This window comes from Pygocentrus nattereri, chromosome 29 (assembly GCF_015220715.1).
Source record: "Pygocentrus nattereri isolate fPygNat1 chromosome 29, fPygNat1.pri, whole genome shotgun sequence".
Lineage (NCBI taxonomy): Eukaryota > Metazoa > Chordata > Actinopteri > Characiformes > Serrasalmidae > Pygocentrus > Pygocentrus nattereri.
Window position 1 is genome coordinate 11,198,988 of NC_051239.1, and position 16,357 is coordinate 11,215,344.

Consider the following 16,357-nt stretch of genomic DNA (forward strand, 5'->3'; position numbering starts at 1 on the left):
ATGGAGCTATTCTTAAGCACTTACGTGCAGAGCTGTATGACACTGTTTGCTTTGAAATAAAATAGGTTCTCTTATTATGCACTACCCATCGTTTTCATCTTCGGCTTATCTCCAACGCCACACCCAAACTTATCCAGCTATTCTGATTGCAAAATTTAGAAGTAGTAAACATCCAAAATTACACTTTTGCTTCCAGAGTGTGGACAAAAAACCTCTGGGGGCAGTTTTGACTCTGTCTACTAGCACCACTTTTGTTTCCTTAAAGAACCACAAATCAAAATGTAAATAAAATGTTTCAAAGTATAAATAATGGACACATAATTCTTAGAACTGTACTTTTTTACATACCAGCCAAGAAACCCTTATTTTAAAGTACACCTTTGCTTGTTGATGATCACTGTCCAACATTATTGCACTATGTTGATCAGTAATCCTCTTCTTAGTGGAAGAAGGAGGAGGACCACAAAAAGAAGTGGAACAGAAAACAGAAGACAGAAACAGGCCTGACGGTTCTATTTTAAATGTCTGAGTAATAGAACAGGTTCTTACTCGCCTTGCCTGCATCTGCTATTTAAAACGCAATCACTGTTCCGCAACAAGCAGGCAGTGGAGATGCTATCAGACTCTACCCTCTCCCTCACTCCCTCTCTCTCCGTCCTCATCACTTCAACAATTGTGCGGCGCTCCTCCTCCAACCTCCAAATGTCTATTATATCGTATTTTTTTTTGCATTCCACCCTCCCCCACCCTTCCACTGTCTCTCTCTCTCTCTCTCTCTCTCTCTCTCTCACACACACACACAATTTGTCTCTCTCTCATTTTGCAGATGTTTATCAGAGCATTTAAGTTGCCAAGCAGGATTCCTGTATTTTTTAAACACAGTCACAAAACAAGGGATTTTAGCGTGTGCCACAGGGATCTGTTCTGGGTCCTTTTAAAGTTAGGAAGAACTAGCATGAAATCTCACCATTTAAAGACCACTCAGCTTTAAAGGGACACTGATGACTCTCATCTCGTGTTCCTCTGCACTCGCTAGCTTGGAAACAACGATGACTCAGAAGAATGTTGTCACATGATCAAACGGACTAGAGGTGGAATGAGGTGGAATGCACCAGAGTGCTGTGAAAATAGAGAGATCTCTCGGTCTTATGTACGTAACCAGAAAGTGCTTTTCCTCTCTCCTTTTTCTCCCCTCCCTCTTTCATGTTTTTCTCTGCCGTTATCAGCAATCAGCACTCCAAAGGCCTATTATGACATGTAAGGCTGGCGCCAGGGCACAGCTCCATAGAAAGCCCATAGACACTGACAACCCTGCAGGAACTATTCAACATGGCCCATGCGACTAAATATACTCCTAGAGTGGCGTGACAAGACCAAAAGGAAATCTTTCAAGCATCACATTAACCTGATGGTGCTCTCTGCTAGCTTTCAATCACTATTGGCCAAATACAAAAGTTTGGATGCCTTTGGTCAATCAAATGATTTGATGAAAGCTTGTAAAATAAGTATACGTATTCCACAGAGAACACGCGTCCAAACATTTTAAAGCACAAGTACTGTTTATTTGCTGAATTTAGCACATTTTAAAAATTAAAACACAAACGTGCAAAAGTTATGGCACCTTTATCTCAGCAAATAGAACTTGTGTCTGAAAATTAGCTGTACACTGTAGAGGATAACTTATTTTCTGCAAAACATGAAATCTGACTGGGGTGCCCAAACTTTTGCATAAGACTGTATATATTGAAGCTAACTTTGGAATGAAATTATTTACACTGCTTACTGTCATATAAACAAGAGCCGGCCACTTGCTCAACTTCTTTCAGTAGTTAGCTTTATGTTAATAACCTGGCAAGCTTCCAAAACATTTAGTTAAGATTCCAAAATTGGGATGGCATGAAGGCATGTTGAGCATTAATTTACAGCCTCTTCCATGTTGCGTGTGAGAAACAAAAAGCTGCAGTCTAGGAATGCTCCTATCAGTTCAGGGCATGACACGAATGCAAGTGAACCAGACACTGTCCTTACTCAAGACAGTCATATGTGAACTACTGAACCTCTGCAAGAACTTGTTGGTGTGTGATAGGACAGTTGCTTCAGAGCTCACTGCGGTCACAACACTTCTTTAGGATCTGTATGCACAGTCTCAGTACAGATGCATTCAATGTGTGCAGAGCTGAATTTAGAAGAACTTTTAATAAAATACATGAAAATTGTTTAAAAAGGTGAGTGTTACACATAAGACCCCCAAAGATCAACAAATCCATCCTGGAATGCCATTTTACAATGTTCTAAAAACAGCTTTTTTGTACTAAAACAGACATTTTAAACATAGTAAGTTGTTTAACGTTTCATAGTTTTACCTGGAGAGATGGAGTAATTTCATTTCACCACAGGACGACTATGATGTTTATGACAGATTTGCACAGGATAAGAAATCTCATTCATAGCCGTTGCTATAAAATCCCTGGTGGTTTGTAAGGCGTTGCTACATTATCCCAGATGGTTGTTAAGATGTTGCTAGGCTGTTGTGATGGTTTTCTAGGTGGTTGTTAAGGTGTCGTCAGGCCTTTGGCAATGCTGGCACTTTCTCCAGTTCACAGAAGAGGCTCTGGAGGCATGGTATGGAGAGCCCCCCCCCGTCCCCAGCCAAAGGGACGTTTATTATTGTATCTGTTATTGTGTGTTGTTTGGTTGTTAGCCTAAGATGTATTATGTGCTCTTTGCGCTTTTTTGTGTTTAAATGGGTCTCAGTGGCTACCATAGAATTAACAGGTATCACAAACCTGCTATTCAGGCTATATTCATGTGCCTCTCCTGAAGGCTGTCTGTACAGCAGAGTCTCTTGCTGTCTTCAAACGCAGACTGAAAACACATCTCTTTACACAGCACTTAAATGAGCATTGAATTAAGTATTGTTTGCAATAAATTGTGCTGCAATTATATATTATATATTATTGTATAATAAAACAACACAAAGCACTTCTTGTCGGTCTCTCTAGATAAGAGCGGCTGCTAAATGCTGTAAATGTAAATGTAAGGTGTAAATAAATAGCTTTCTTGTATACTTCTTGTAGCAGAAATCACAGTCTTTCCCGTGTCCTCATCTTCGCCAAGACACCAGTGCAGTAAACCTTTGAGCAAACCGATGGAGTAGCCAGCAGGAGAGAAGCTGGCGAAAGACATGTGGTGGACTCAAAGAAGAGCTGTTGCTGGTATCGCTGTCCCTGGTAGCAATGGCCTTGACATGGACAGCTGTGAGGACTCTAAACCACCATGCTTGTATTTAAACTCTGCAGATATTACAGTCGTGCTCTTGTTTTATTATTACCACTTCAGATTAACCATCAGTATGTGACAGACGCATCAACCAACGACGTTGTCATTTCCAATAGGCAGGACCGATGTTGTGAGGAAACATGTCATTCTAGGCTTTCTGGAAGTCCCAGAGCAGCAGCCTAATCAAGAGGTTGTTAGAAAAGGAAAACGGTGCAGTTCAATGCCAGGCCTGGGAAAATTATCTAGGTGTCCCGTCACAGAACAGCAAAGTAAATATCATCTTTTCATATTCAAAATGTTCTGCATGTTCTACCATACAGTTTGAAACTAAGGTATTTGGAATAATATTTCTAAAACAATAAATATATTGAATATATAAATGTATATAACACATGTGTGCTATGTACTATATATATATATATATATATATATATATATATATACACATATAGTACATAGCACTACTAATGCCAGCAATTAGTAGGCTTAGTGGCATGATGTTAATGATGCCTGTTATAGTGTCTGCTAATGACAAATCTGATTTTCAATTGTTGTGTCCTTGAGCAAAAAAGCTCCAACATGGCATGAAAAGTTGAAATTTTTTCAGCATTATATTTGTTATTTATTTATATTTCTTTTTATGCATTAAATTTATAATAGATAATTGCTCCCCCTAAGTGCCTGTTAATGACAGTTTCATTTGTTCTTCACAGATCACATAAAACTTACAACAATTAAGACCTTCATAACAGGGTTTGATGGGATGTGCGCAGTTACACTCGTCCAGAGGGCCCTGCAGATGTGTTCAGACAGGGGAATATGATATTGTGAGGACTGGATGATTTTAATTGCATACATACCAGCCTTTTTAGGCCACTTTTCATCAGTCAAACCAAAATAAGCTGTACAGAGCATTAGTTCAGTGTATATTAGGGCTACACTCACATTTTCAAGAATGCAGAGGAACAACTGAAATTACTTGATTCACATCATTTCCATGTGAACAAATCATGAAATGTTTTTTTTCAGAAGTACATATTGTAATAAAAGGGCCCATATCTAGAAAGCTGAGACTTGCGGTTCAAAATGTACCATTCACTCCACAGTCCAAACAGGCCACATATTCTATCAGCCCATTTTGTGATGTCACAAACACACACATACATCTTCAGCCTGTAGCAGTCTAAGCCCTGATGTTATAAGCCCTGATGTTATAAGCCCTGATGTTATAAGCGGATTTTCAACTCTTTCAACAGCCACAGAGGTAATTTTCCCACATTAGTGTTAAAGGCACAGTAACAGTTTCATTATAATAATAAAGAGAGGTTGGAAAATGGTTTTCTTCATTTTATTATTCTATGCTTAGAATAATACCAGAATAATACCATAGCATGAGCCTAGCAATACTTTACCAACAACAGGGCACACCATAGCAATGACCTAACAACACCTTAGCAACCACCTGGGATACCATAGCAAGAGCCTAGCTGGAATTCAACAGCAACCGTGTAGCAACACTATAGCAACTACCTGTAATTACTATAATAATATATAAACCCAATTAAGTTATCAAAAACAATTAATAGCAATTCTGCAACTGCTTCTTGTAGTGGTATTAGCTGACTTTGCCAACTTAAAGTTCATTCACAAACTTTCTTTTTTCTAGTTTTTGGTTCACAAAACCACACAAATTTAATTTAAAATGAAAAAATACAAAAAGAAGGAACTTCAATGTAACTATAAAAATTATTTCCAGATTTGCTCATATATAAAAATGTTATTAAGTAAAAGCTTCACAGAAATATTGAATAAAATACCTAGAAATACATTTTGCAATACTTAAATCCAAACTAATTAAATGTTATTATTTCATTTAAACTAATGTATATTTTATATTTCCATGAAGTGTATATACTATTTCCATGTAGTCATTTGCTCAAATCAGACTGCTAACTCTTTGGAAAAGCCAAGGCTGAAGGCAGGATTTGTTTTTGTGTGCTCAGGAACATGACTCTGAATGCAGAGCTCAATTAGATAATGAAGATAAATGAATGGATTGGTTATGTTTTTATGGAAATGACGTGTTTTGCATTTGCTATTTATATAACCGCGTCAATGCACTTCATAAATTCAGACAGTTTTATCACTTGTGACAGTTGACCTAAAATTATTACCAATGCTGCCCCTTTTCTCGTCTGCACAGACACATGCCCACAACAGCGAGTGGAGCCCACCCCAGTGTGAGGGGGCACATGCCCGTTGGCTGACAGTTTGATGAGCCATTATCATGGCTGGGCCACGGGTGGCGTTATAGCTCGGAAGGTCAAACAGCTAGCTAATCACCTCCTACACAGACACAGATAAGCCGCTATCCTGCTGTGGGCCTCCAGCAGATGGGAATACCCCCCCAACCACAGGCTTAAATTAACCAGCCTTAAACCTCCAACACCCAACGTGTCACCGCCCTGTAAACTTGAATAACTTTATGCAACCGTCAGAGATATCAACACACTTCCAACACCACTTTAACTGTGAAAGCCCAGATTATCACAGCAAAAAATATCTTAGCAAGTGAAAACATTTCGGTGTATCTCCAATGTTAACTTTACAGGAGAAAGAAAAAACATTCTTAGTTTTGAATGGAAGTTAATGGAACTAGATTTTTTACCAAGCACTTTTGAAGCATTTCTGGTGGTCTGTTCATCATAAAATTTTCAGACATTGTGAAGATCAGCTGGCATTTTCAAATTATGTAAAAAAGTACAAAATGACAAAAGTGGAGATGTGAGCTTTTCTTCTGACAGCAGCGATTTGTAATCTACTCACTACATCAATTATAGATTATTTCACTTATTTGTAACCTTTTTTCTTACTAGTTTTAAGTAATTATCTTATGAAAGGGTCTTATTGCATTGGCAGATCATTTTTACTTGTTTTAAGTATTATGTTTTGAAACAAGTAGAATCTGCCAATGGAATAAAATAATTTCACTGCAGAAAATGACTTAAAACAGGATATTATTAGCTTATAATATCCTTACAACAGTCTCATCGTGAGAAGTGTTTGATATATTGATGAGATGTTATCACTTGCTAAGATATTGTTTTCAGTGCAGTCTTTGCTTCCTCTGCATCCTCTGTACTGCATCACAGTGGACTGACTGACATGTAGTTGTTCTACATACTTTTTTCCTTTTGTAAACAACTTACATCTTCATTTTAGTGTGCAACAGTTTTTGTTTTTTGTTGTTTTTCTTTTTCTCAGCTTAAATGTGAAAATATTTTCTTTTTGTGTGAGTTTTTTGCATATCACTTACATCTTTTATTTTGCATATTTGTGTTCAGTTACAGGCATAACTTTTATTGGTTGTGTGATTTTTCTCAAGAAGATTGAGGAAAAAAAATCTGTTTATTTTTAGAGTTGTTTCTTGCTTTTGCATGACAAGTTCATCTTATATTCGTTAGATTTTTATTATTATTATATAGATTAGATACAAAAATTTGGAATAATAATATAACCTGAGATGAAAAAGGCAGTGCAATAATGACTGTACAAGGAGGCACATATAACGGTGTATAATGACAATACTGAATAAATATTGCATATATTGGTACCAAAATAAAGTGTCTAGGTGTGGAGTGTCCAGATGTGCAAGATGCGTGATAGGGGCTACAGAAAGTGCAATATGTGCAGTATTTATTAATATATCCCATAACATATTGACTGTGAACTTCTTTCTGTAAAATAGTGAAAAAAAAAAAAAAAATTGTGTTTTGGGGTTTTTTTCCCTTTGTTTTTTTATTTTTATTTTTTTGCCTTCATTTTGATTAGCTGGCTATTTGACAATATTTTAACATTTTGCACTGAATATTTGAATTCAACAGCCGACATATTAATTTTGAATTATATCTGTTTTTTTAAAGATTTTTTTTAAACCTAATCCTCATTCATTCCTAATCCAATGAAAGACCCAGTGCCCAAAGACCCAGTGCCCACCCCCTAGTTGGCAAAAATGATACATTTTCTGAAGATTTAATAATACTGAATCCACAGAATCATAATAAGTAAAAATATCTAAAGATATGCCACAATTAGGCTCAGGTCCTTCAGCTTCAGCTGTGAGATACAAGACACTTACTGAAGAAGACCTTGTGAATTAGCTTATGGGTTTCCAGACTTTTGAAAGCAAGAACAAGCAATAAAAGGAGCAATAAAAGGGAACATCAAATGTCGTCTCGCTCAAAACGAGGATAGACCAAATGATCACACTGATTAGACTCGGTATGAACAAACAGAATGTAAATAGAAGGGAAGAGGAGGGAGGAATAATAAACAAATAAACCTAATAATGTTGGTCAGTATGGGTCTCTCTAACAGGCACATGGCTGAAAAGAGTGGCAGCCTGGCAGGTTAACATCGCATGAAGTGCGATGCTTATCACACTGCTGTATCACTCACCCTGTATATATATATATATATATATATATATATATATATATATATATATATATATATATATATATATATATTTCAGTTTTTTTTACATTATTTGAAAATACATTTACATTTACAGCATTTAGCAGACGCTCTTATCCAGAACGACTTACAAGAAGTGCTTTGTCAATCTAGAGAAAGTATCTTTGCAAGTTACCAACAGCTTAGAGAAAAAGACAGTCCTGAGCTCAGATACTGCTAGAAACAAATGTCACTGCAGACACCAAGAGAAAAAGAAACAGAGCTGAACGCAGAACTCTGTGCCATTCAATGCAGTACAATAACAATAAGATACAATACAATAAATAAAATAAGTGCAGCTTATAGTTCAATGCTCATTTAAGTGCTGTGTAAAGAGATGAGTCTTTTGTCTGTTGTCCTTTACATTGTGCATAAATTTCATATCAGACACAGCAGTGCTGCTGGAGTTTTTAAACACCTCAGTGTCACTGCTGGACTGAGAATAGTCCATCAACCAAAAATATCCAGACAACAGCGTCCTATGACCACTGATGAAGAACACGAGAATGACCAACAAAAACTATGCAGATGAGCTATCTTCTCTGACTTTACATCTACAAGGTAGACTGACAAGGTAGGAGTGTCTAATAGAGTGGACAGTGAGTGGACACAGTGTTTAAAAATCCACTTATACCAGTGCAACACACACCAACACACCATCTTCACATCAGTGTTACTGCAGTGCTGAGAATGATCCACCACCCATATAGCACCTGCTCTGTGAGGGTCTATGGGGGTCCTGACCACTGAATAACAGGGTAAAGGTGGGCTAACAAAGTATCAGAGAAACAGATGGACTACAGTCTGTAACTGTAGAAATACAAAGTGCACCTATACAGTAAGTGGAGCTGATAAAATGGACAGTGAGCGCAGAAACAAGGAGGTGGTCATGATGTTATGCCTGAGCGGTGTATGTATGTATGTGTAAAGCTTTCTTTATTAAATGTAAAGAAAAAAATCTAATAGCTGGACATTTTTAGCTTTTTTCCCTCATTAAATTATAGTCTTTTATTAGCTTTACTCTGATCAAACAAATGTGTTCCCCAACGAAAAATAAGCTTTCAATGAAAGCAGAGCAAGAAGCATGTCCAGGTAAGACACCCTAAACCAGACACGTGCAAAAGTAAGACCCCAGGGTGGCTTCAGCCCCTGCCCTTTTGTCCTCTGACTTGGCCATCTTGAAATGAAGAGTAATGGTGTTTCTGTTTATATGGCCATTTTTCAAGACCCTGCATGCCTAATACCCTGACTGTTTTCCAACGGATGAATGGAGTTTCACTTTCATGCCTATTTTAAGCCTACTTGTTTTATGCAGTTTCTCTGCCGTGGCTTTTCTCAAGCTTTGTGCTAGGACAGGAGGGGCATCACCCTCTCTAACTTTAGATTTGAGAGGGACAGTGACCCAGTGCCCACCCCCTAATTGGCAGCTATGGTAAAAAGGATCTGACGGTTTAAAAATACTGACTTTCTACTTGAAACTTTGTTATAGCGTCTTGGTTTTTTATTCAATTTTTCTCATCTATCACAATGATGTAGCACAACAGAATTATTCTAATTTCATATGATGTCTCATAACCATTCTCGGTGGAACCTCATAATTCTAAGCTCAGCAATATCACAAAAAGAGAGCTAACCAGCACTGGAGATGTTTCTGCCCTTTTGCCCTCAGACTGTGCCCTTTCAAAAAAGTACTATAATTATGTTTATGTTTCAGTTTCAGAGAATTAAGGCTCATGCTTATGTGAGTTGCACGGGTGTCCAATCTTATCCTCAAAGGGCTGGTGTGGCTGCAGGTTTTCGTTCGAACAAAGCAGGAGATCGCATGATTAATGCTTGACACCTGAGAGGACCTGACTAAACTATACTCAGAAAAAATGGTATGAAACTGTGACTGGGGCAGTTCCCCTCTAGTCACTGGGGTGGCACCCACAAGGGTACATCTTTACTCAGGGAACATAACTGTACCATAATGGACTGAAATGATATTTTATAAGTTGTATTGACTCCACACACTCCGTCTCGTCTCCAGACTTTTTGTTTTATTGCTCTGTTTCAAAACATCAGGTTAAGAAAAGGTACAAATATGCACTTTTCACCTGGAAAAACTTATTGAAAGCACACATCTGGACCTTAAAACCACTGCAGTACCTTTGAAGGTACATTTATGTTGCTTGTACCTTTATGAACAAAAAATGTACCTGCAGAGAACCTTTATTTCTAAAAGTGTAGTGGAATCAGGCGCACTTCAGCTCATTTTGAGAGAAAACCTGCAGCCACACCAGTCCTTTGTGGATAAGACTGGACACCCTGATGAACTGTGTCCACAAGTTTTAACGCTCTGGTGCAGTACCAACCGAAAGAAAGTGATAATAATGCAATTATTAATAGCAACAAACAGACAGCAGTAAAGAGGTGCTAATCACTTACTAGACCATGTTTTTCCATTATTCAATAAAACAGGTCTATCAGTAAAGTTATAACTACCTCCTTTCTAGCACAACATTGCATAGTATGCAACCTTACAGCCTCCTATGCTAGAGAGCTGTGTTTAAATCCACGTTTGGACAGTAGTGTGGGCAAGCTCAACACTTTGTTTTTGTCTCGAGCCCCTGACCTCCACAATGTCTGTACACAAGCCTGCCCTGTGGTCGTTCCACAGGTCAGCTGTTTGGTTATGCCAATGTGTGGACAATGTGTTGCATGAAAAGAGTAATTTGGGCCTACCAGGTCTACCTGTGTCACAGTCAATGTCTTACTTAAATTCTGCTTCTTTATTATTGTTTGGTTCAGTCTGCACCAATCAGAATTGAAACAGCCAGTCAGCTGATGCCTGGCCCCGCCTCTGTGATCCATGTGGTAAAATGCATTTTGAAATGCATTGCTTCACTGTTCTTTTATGGCTTTATTACCTATAATATGAACAATATGAGTATCTGTGAAAAGTCAAAGGAGTCAAACAGTGTTAGGGTTAGGGTTAGCAAGCTCACTTTAAAGCACCCAATCAGGGGTTTTTGGACCACAGTTCAGTTGTTTGGTGAGCACCCAAGGATGGATGGAGTGGTCACATCTGTCAAAACAAACTGTGCTCAAGAAAAAGCTGAACTGGTCTACACTAAACAAGGCAGACGTGAAAACATTTTTGATATGTAGACGCTGGCATTCACAGGTGGACTGCAGACTAAACTGCATTACTTTGACCAAGGTTTTGACTTCTACTGGGATCACATGAATGTCTGATTCATCAAAACACTGAAGGAACATTGCAGCCCTGTATGAAAACAGCGTTATCGGCACAAATTCGCAACTATTGTTTTGCATTACCAAACAATACCATTCCGTGTTCATTTAGGTCACTATTAGGACTATAATAATGACTTCATCTGTCTGTTTGTCTGTTCAATCACTAGAAAGGGTTTTCTCAGGCTTCACCTTATGTGAACTCTGTGTGCTTGAGCTGAAAGAGTTATTTACAATCCGCGACAGTCCCACACCGACGGCGGCCCATAAAAACCATTATTGATAAAAGACTGCCAGCAAATTATCATGAAAAAGAAGCCATTGAACAAGAGATTACAATCTGACTGAGACTAAGAAGTGATAAACGGGAAAAAGAGACAGAGTGGTTGTGTGTGCATATGAGTGTGTGTAGAGAATGCTGATTGGGATGGTGTGTGTGTGTGTGTGTGTGTGTGTGTGTGTGTGTGTGTGTGTGTGTGTGTGTGTGTGTGTGTAGACGGGTGGGGGCTCATGTTGCTACATAAAGTGTCCACTTTACTGAGTGACTCAAGCTTCAGAAAGACAACTCCACCTCTCTTGCCGTCTGCACACACACTCAGTCTTGTAAACCTATCTTTGTGGGGTGTTTCCACTGACTGCGGTACTGTAGCTGATTAATGCTATGCCTTGTTTTTGAGTTCTATGCTATATGGATCATTCCTCTGAACTGGGCAGAGCTAAAAACACATTTCATTAGACTCTAAAATAGTTTTTCTTTGAGTGACCCTGTCCCCTAATTATTTTTATTTTATTAAAATAATTGACTGAACGTGCCATTTAGTCGCTACTAGTACAATAATAACAACGCCAAAACTTTACCAAATGTTTAGGTACTGACTGTTTCAATGGTAGTTAAGTTTGAGCATGATTCAAAAATGCTAGACAGTTCATGACTAGCAAACACACCTTTGAATAGCTGCACACACGTCGTAATATTTTTCATTAAAACACAAAAAAAGTTACTTAAAGGCAGAAAATGTGTTTCAGTAATGGTAATGACAGCTCTTGCCCTGCGATGGACTGGCGACCTGTCCAGGGTGTCCTGCTTTACGCCCGATGACCACTGGGATAGGCTCCAGCACCCCCCGCGACCCTGAGGGAGAAGCGGCTTAGAAAATGTGTGTGTGTGTGTGTGTGTGTGTGTAATGACAGTTCTTAGTGTTTCACACTGATTTCACACTCATTTGCTTCAAAACAATAAGCCTCCACCTATGGACTAAAACTCTGTGTTTCAGTATATATGAAAACATGGGACATTTTTTTGGAATACCAATGATTTATTTTTTAATATAAAAATTAAAGTCAAGATAAATCTAAAACATTTAAAGTTACTTTAAATAAATCAAAATATCCTTTTAAAACTATTTAAAAACGCAAAAAAAATTGAACATTATTTTCACAAATATAAATTTAGGGGTCAGGGTTTGGGACAGACACCTTCCAATAGAAAGCACTATTACTATCACTATTCATTGCTTGAGCTTAAATCAATCATAGCATAGTCTTATCTAAGTAAACGCTGTCTAAGGTCTGAATACTTCATTATTTTATTTATTTATTTAATGGTGGGACCGTGATTCGGACTAATATGGTAGAAATGATGAATAGAGCAATAAAAATGTTCCAAAGTTACACTGAATATAAGCTCTTTACATTAACGTTCATTACCAGTCAAGAATGTTCTGCCTTTTCCTGTAAAGTTACCATTTTAGAGAATGTGTACAGATGAGAGCCAGATAAACTAAATGGAGCTATTTGTCACTCTAGAGAAGAAATAGAAAGGGTGCATTTAGAAAGAGGATTAAGACAAAAATTTGGACTAAATGGCACATGCAGTGCTTCTGCCTCATCATTTCTTCTATTTTTGCAGATTTATCCCCTTAATTTCTGAAAGATCTTCAAAGAAATTTAATATAAGATCCAGATTCAGATCTGGGATCAATTACACTATACACAATCAGGGTTGATTACTGCCAAGCCAGCAAGAGTCTAAACACCATTTTCAAGTAATATGAAATAGGCCAAAAGGTCTTAACAAGCAATACACTATGTCGCCATCAAAAGACATCCCAGAAGAGATGAGAAAGAAAATGCTTCAAATCTATCAGTCTGGAAAGAGTTGCAAACCCATTTCTAAGGTTATGGTATTCCAGTAAAGTACAGTGATAACATTTATATCCAAATGGAGTAAACTTGGAACAGTGGCTAGTCCCACAAGAGCATCCAAGAGCACAGATCCACAAAGAACGCAGATGAACATCTAAGGAGCTGCAGACTTCGCTCACCTCGGTTAAGGCCAACGTTTGTGACTCAACAATCTGAGTTGCTTCATGTGTTCCTGAGTGAGGCAGTGGACTGAGCCGTCTACCCAACAGGAGGTTGTGAGTTTGAGCCCCAGCGATGCCATAGCCATCCATGAGTGTGTACTCAATGTCTCGCAGGATGGTGTGATGGAGAGAGTCTTGGCTGGTGAGGAAGTTGAGTATAAAAAAACAAGTTAATTTTATTTACATAACTGAGATGCAGAACTAAAAGCATTAAGAGAACTTTTGACTCAACAAAGAAATTTGAGTTGCGTATCCTCATGTTGAGTCAACTCAAGAAAAGCCATGTAATTAGTTACTACATCATTTTGAGTTGAGCTGACCTCTAAGTTTTTACAGTGTGGAACTTTCTGGAAGACAGGGGTCCCGTTATGACTGGCATTAAGCTAACACAGCATTCCACAAAGGAACATCACCCAGCACTCCAACATGGTGGTGGTAGTTTGATGCTTTGTTTCGTCAGGGCCTTGGTGAAAAAAATGTTTTGGAGACATAAACCTCATTCAGATGCTATGGCAGGACCTTAAATGGTCAGTTAAGGCTTAAAGCCCTCCAAAGTGGCTGAATTAAAACTGATCTACAGTTATAGGAAGTGTTTGGTTGCATTTATCTGGGCAGTTAGCATTAATGTGCTTAACCATTTCTAAACCTCTACTCACGGCAGCTCAGTATTATTTGCAGGTATCACCCAATTTTTACTGGATTATATTTATTTTCACTTACTATAAAGGTGTTTTATGGTATTTCAGTTCTAACATTATAGGGTAACCCTGTTTTTTCTCTAGTCTTTCTACAAATGCAGGACATTTTTGTCCTGTAAACATAAGAAAACAAACATGCTCTTACCCTGCTGTGTCCACCCAATGGAGCCTCACGTCCTCACCTCTCAGCAGGGTGGACATGGAAACATTTTTGTCAGGCGTTGAGGTGGACGGCTCTGCGTTGGTCCTGCCAGTCAACGGGGCCTCTGTCCTCCTCAATAAAGGCACATTCTGTCACTGTAACTTAACCACCACATTCAAAACACATTATCATATCGGAGGGGCGACGCACTAATGAATTCAGGGTGAGATGGGATTTGAGGAGGAAGGGGGGAGTTAAAAGACACAAACACACACACACACACACACACACACACACACACACACACAAACGTGGGCCTAATGAGGGTGGAGTTGCCATGTCTGATTGACAGCTACGCTCCTGGAGCCAGCTTCTCTGATGGTGTAGTCAAGATTTTGACAGCAGACTGGAAAGTAAACAACTGTTTTTTCTTCATCCATCCATCCATCTATCCATCCATCCATCTTGCCTGCTCACTCGCTCTTTTCTAAAACGCCTTCATCACGGAGCTAGGTAATGTCTACAGCTCAGAATATTAAACATGTTCATAGAAACAGTGAAAAGGGCCAGGCTATTCCATAAGGCATGGGTGAAAACATGCCGTATGGCTTTAGACAGCACATACAATTTAATGGGGATTTGTTTACCTGAAAGCAAAAAATGGGCTCCCGCAAAGTTCAAGGGATGTCGCTCATATGTTGGCGCTACTTTCTTGTTACAGTCATGCAAGCAGAGCAGTTCAAGCTTCTAATTTAACGCCTTCAAATCTATTTTACATACTAAGGCTTGTTATTCAGTAACTACAGGGACTTTAACGCAAACTGGGAGAGTTTATAGGGAGAATTATTCTTAGGTTATAGATGTGTGTAATCAAAATTTGGGCACATCAGTGGAGTTGAGGGTTAACCAAAGAGCAGAGAAAGGTGAATGAAAACAAAACATACAGTTGTATGCAAAATGCAAACTAGGCAACAAACTTTAACATTTTTTTGGCAAATGTAAATGCACAGTTACTTTATGTTTGATTAGCTTTAGAAATGATCATCTTGGGCCATCTGCATAGATCTAAGTAAGGGGACTGCGAAGCCAAGCTTTAGGTTAGGTTTCTGGAAGTAGTACATGCTGGATTTTTGTGGTGAGGTCCCAGGAAGGGCTTCCTTCTGATGACATCCATGCAGATCATGTTTGTGCATGCAATGCTGCACAGTAGAAGTGCTCCACTACTCCTGTGAGAGCTGAACCCCCTGCAGGCCCTTTGTGGTCATATGGGGGTTTTGCTTTTCAGACCAGCAGGTAGAACATAGATGTTCTACTTGAGAGTTTTTTTTGGTCTTCCAGATTTTGCTTTGACTCCAGCTCTCCTTAATACCTACATCTTAATGACATTCTGGACAGTTGAAATTGCCAAGTGTAAGTGCTTTGATGTCATTTTAAAGCTATTTTAGCCTCATCTTAGTGGTTCTCTATTAGATAGTCTTAGATATTTACTTTCAGGTCTGTCTTTTAGTAGTTCTTCCTCATGCTCTTCAGAAGTTTCTCCTTTTGATTTTCGGTTCCTCTCAGTGGTTCTTCCTCATGCTCTTCAGAAGTTTCTCACTTTGATTTCTGGTTCCTCTCAGTGGTTCTTCCTCATATTGTTCAGGAGTTTCTCACTTTGTTTTCTGGTTCCTCTATGTAGTTCTTCCTCATGCTTATCAGGAGTTTTTCCTTTTGACTTTCAGTTCCTCTCAGTAGTTCTTCCTCATGCTCTTCAGAAGTTTCTCCATTTGATTTTCGGTTCCTCTCAGTGGCTCTTCCTCATGCTCTTCAGGAGTTTCTCACTTTGTTTTTCGGTTCCTCTCAGTGGCTCTTCCTCATGCTCTTCAGGAGTTTCTCACTTTGTTTTTTGGTTCCTATATGTAGTTCTTGCTCTTTAGTAGTTTTCCTTCTGACTGTCGGTTCCTCTCTGTGGTTCTTCCTCATATTCTTCAGGAGTTTTTCCTTTTGATTTTCGGTTCCTAGAAAGAAGGAAAGAAGACCACATCCATTACATTTATGCCATATTTTTGACATAGGAAGAAACTGAATGGCGGAAGTATGGCCTTGACCCTGTCGACACAGAATGACAAACACTATACTTG

The 16,357-nt window shown here is 38.6% G+C and overlaps 1 long non-coding RNA gene across 1 annotated transcript; it reads right to left on the reverse strand.

Moving 5' to 3' along the window:
* Nucleotides 1-13,416: 13,416 nt before the first annotated feature.
* On the reverse strand, nt 13,417-16,028 carry LOC119262797. Its single transcript, XR_005129901.1, has 3 exons — nt 15,726-16,028; nt 14,241-14,446; nt 13,417-13,536 (listed from the first exon to the last, which is right to left on the reverse strand). It is a non-coding gene; the product is annotated as an uncharacterized LOC119262797 (long non-coding RNA).
* Nucleotides 16,029-16,357: the final 329 nt, after the last annotated feature.